Here is a 4,044-nt window from a genome sequence, read left to right on the forward strand (position 1 = left end):
AAAAAAATGTCGCTTACGTTATTTTGGCGGTTAGGGCTCGATATGTATATATGTGTGCCCGTCACATCCCTGCAAAAAATTGTGCGACTAATCTCTAAAGAGAGTATTCCGGGATTACTCTCAATCGGGTACAATTGGGTATTAATTAGTCCCAACTAGTCTCATTCGGGTACTAATGGAGGTTAATTAGTCTCGACTCATCCCTTATGGGTATACTTGGAGATCAATTAGTCCCCGACTCATCTCTAACGGGTACTATTAACGATTTAATTATATGTACGCACTTAGTAAATGAAATTTCATGTGCGGCGTTGGCACACAGAGAGAGTATTCGCCTAACAAAACTGAGCATCCCGGTTCGAATCTCAGCTGACGCAAATTTTTATTTTTATTTTTTAAAAGTGAATAGTCGCTTTTTATACCCGTTCGGGTATAAAGGTGAACAATTAGTCTCTTCATAGGACATGCTCGAACAAAAGCGAACAGTTCATTCCATATAAAGAGATCAAATGTGGTATTAGTCGCATGTTCCTTTGCGATTGCTCCCGGAGTCATTCCGGAATAGTCACATTTTTTGCAGGGATAGCTCTGGTATTCTTTTACCACATACTTAGTATTTTATGTGGATTGCTTATTAAATGGAGTTTTCTTTTAGTCGATCCCTATTTTCACAAGCGTTTTAATGACGTTACAAGTAGACCTTGCCACAGGAAGGTTTTCAAGTAAGAGGGCGTCTTGGCATATGTATATGGGATTCTTTGCCTTTCATTGATGCACTTATAAAATCTCCAAGCTTGATATAGCCTATTTTTGAAAAAACCAAAGGGATAGTCCATTGGTCTCATCTTTAAGGGTGTGCCCTCTCTAAGCCATCGCAGAAATATATGACCGAAGTATAATATTTACTTTGCTTACAAGGGCGCAAAATGGTTCAGTAAACTGGAATAAATTGTCTGGGAAACTCATCTGACCTTAGTTGCATTCAAGGTTAAAAACAAGTCGTTACTTTGGCTAAAGTGGGATCAACTTCTTGCAAGTGTTGCAAGCAGTTTTATAAAAAAAGTTGTGTTTAAGTAAAAATCAATCCATATTAAAAATGGTACCTCGCATATTTTGCCAAGAGATTGACCGGGATCCTTTCAAAATTTGTGGTTTGTGCATTGACTTTGTCATAAAAATGGAAAGACCTACTGTTTTGCGCAGCCTGCAAACGGCGAACCGGCTTTTATGAGGAGCTTTCGAATAGCAAAACTACACCCGGAAGTTTGCAATGGCTTGCTGAGTGGCGACCGCTATTAGAAAAAATATGTTTTTTTTATATTAATCAAACCAGGAATCTAACCTGAATTTATTATATGTATTTTATACGAGTTAAAAAATTTATACATGTATGTATTTAATTCTAAGTTTGCTATCAACAGCTTTTTTCTAAATTATTTTTGATTTTTTTCTTAAAAAAAACCCATTACACTTGAGTAAATTTTTGTTTCAATCGATTTTTATGCGCATTCACAAATTAATACAATACCTGGCATGACCACCACCTGCACTTCTTTATTAGTTGGCTGCGGTTTTGATCGCTTAAGTAGCTTAAAGAAGGTGAAAGTCACGCTAGGAATGCGACCGCCAGCAACGTGCAACGAGTCAACATCACACGTGGTGTCAACGGATATGAAACTCGCCTCAAATATACATACACACGTTTGCGTTTGTGAGTTGGCGTGTTGCAGTCACCTAAGGGCAGTTCCATTGGAGGAAGCTTTCAAGCTTTATTTTATTTGGATTTCTCCTAGTGGAGGATGCAGCACATAAACATACATACATACATGTGTACATTCGTAAATTCAATATTATTGTGAATGCGACAATCTTATATGTACGCATACATATGCATGTACATATTGCATTGTTTGTGTACATATATGTCAAGAACGGGGTCACAAAGGCAGATAAGCTTTTTTGCGCGCCGACATTTGCAGTAAAATACTTGAAATGACAGCAGCAGCAGCAGCAGCAGCTGATATGCAATCACTTTCAAGTCTCAAATATTTATTTCTTCAAATATTTGCATTATTGCAATTCTTTTATTATTGCATTCGAAGCTTGCAGGAAGAGCTATGTTGCATTGCAGCTGTGCAAAGGGCTTTACCATATTATATTAGCATCTGCATGTCAGTTTTGCAAAAAAAAAGTGAGTTTTTATTGGAAATGTTATAATGAATTGCTTTTTCTATTTGCCGGGATGACTTTGTTGCCTGGATCCGGTTATTGTACCACCACCTGCTCTTTTGGGAGGCACTTTAGGATAGATATAGACAAGCTAACTTTTAAAATGCTTCATGCCCTTAGATGGCGTTCGGTGGGGCAAGACTAGCAGATTAAGTTTTTTTTTGTAATGATTAAATGTTATGAATAAAAAAGCCATATTTCGTGCTGAGTAGGCTGATTAGTACATTTGTAAAAATGTGTGCAAATTTGTGTTCAAATTGCCTTTCATAATTTGTATAGTGTGACTCTTTAGAGGAAAAGCCTTCCATCTGTATTTTCTTCATTTTAATAGTGGTAACCAAATATTACAAAGTTATGTAGCTTAAATCAAATGGATAAATGTTGCATCAGTTAAAACAACTTATCTTCAAACACTTTGTTATGAGTAGCATTGTATGAGAAATTGTGCTATTAAAAAACTTAATTAGGGTAGCCACATTCTAACACTATTGTACACAGTCCATGTTCACCTATTGTAACATCCATATTGGTCCAATAATTTCGATATCTACTAAAAATTAATTTTTCTCCGTTCATCATAATTTGACTTAGGCTCTTAAAAACGGCAGAGCTAAGTAAATGCCAGCACTTTGACTTTGACAAAAGTAACTATCGTGTACCTGTAAAATATACTTATAACTTATACTTATTCCCTGAATTTTGTTACTTCGAAAATATGTTAGGTCTGACGACCCTGGAATTTGCGATTATAATTTGAAATTACAACGATGAATCCGCTTTTATTCCCTGTATTCGATTACTTTTTTAAATTCCTTTTAAAATATATTCTGTACTTGCGTTTAAGGCCAAATGTATTTTTTTTTTGTTCATAGCGAGCATATCCGAACAATAAATAACTTGAAAGCATCCCGTTTTCGTTTCATTTGGAAGGGCATGGTGTATGCAGGGGAAAAATTAATTAATTCCGACCACTTGTGTCACGTTGCGGCAAGCTGTGTAAAGGGCTCGTAAAAGCTAAAAGCCAAACTCGAAAACATTCTACACGCCAACATTAAAGTGGCAAAAGTTAAAAAAGCTTGATGTCATATGAGATTTTTACACACGCTCGTTTCCGCCTGTCCGAATTAAAACTAAAAAAAAAATCACCATTTTTATGCTTTCAAAAATTTAGCTCTAAAATTTTTAATTTTTTTTTTTTTATGTTACTCAGGAATTAAGTGTGCCACAAGTCGGCCCGACCAGCTCACTCCTTATAAAAAAAAAAAAATTTCCGTGAACTTGCGAAATTTTTACAAAACGCGTTATTCAGCTTACGAAATGAAAGTGTGGCCTGCTAGATATTAATAAGAAAATTACAGAATCCATAGTTGATACCTTTAGCTTCAAGTGGCAGCATCGCTCGTTTTGTTGTTTTTATGTTTAGTGCTACATGCAAGTGGGTTTTGTGTAGTCAAAGTTGGCGTAATTTTTCTATTTTATTATCTTCCAAATTTTCGAAAACTCTCATAACCACGACATTCGATACCTCAATGAAAATGGAACGGGTTTCGAAATATTTTAAAATTTCGCTCGTTTTGTTATTTTCATGTTAAGTGTTTGGCAAGTGGGTTTTACATAGGGAAATTTTCCTAATTTTATAACCGTTAAAGCTATGGTGCCTATGGTGAATTAAAATAGTAACCGGAATTTTCCTGTGGTTTGATAAAACCTGAATTAAAATCCAAAGTAATAGAGTGTTTTCTGCATTTTCACCACTTTTCATTCAAAAAAAAAAAAAACGTCTCCAATACCCAAAAATCCAGATGTAAGTTCATA

The 4,044-nt window shown here is 35.4% G+C and overlaps 2 long non-coding RNA genes across 2 annotated transcripts in view; both read right to left on the reverse strand.

Moving 5' to 3' along the window:
- Positions 1-4,044, reverse strand: part of LOC118741452 — a 73,570-nt gene that overhangs the window by 15,418 nt on the left and 54,108 nt on the right. The window lies entirely within an intron of this gene.
- Positions 1-4,044, reverse strand: part of LOC118741453 — a 64,024-nt gene that overhangs the window by 8,409 nt on the left and 51,571 nt on the right. The window lies entirely within an intron of this gene.

This window comes from Rhagoletis pomonella, unplaced genomic scaffold, assembly GCF_013731165.1.
Source record: "Rhagoletis pomonella isolate Grant_MI unplaced genomic scaffold, Rhpom_1.0 Rhpom_scaffold_00006, whole genome shotgun sequence".
Classification (NCBI taxonomy): Eukaryota; Metazoa; Arthropoda; class Insecta; order Diptera; family Tephritidae; genus Rhagoletis; species Rhagoletis pomonella.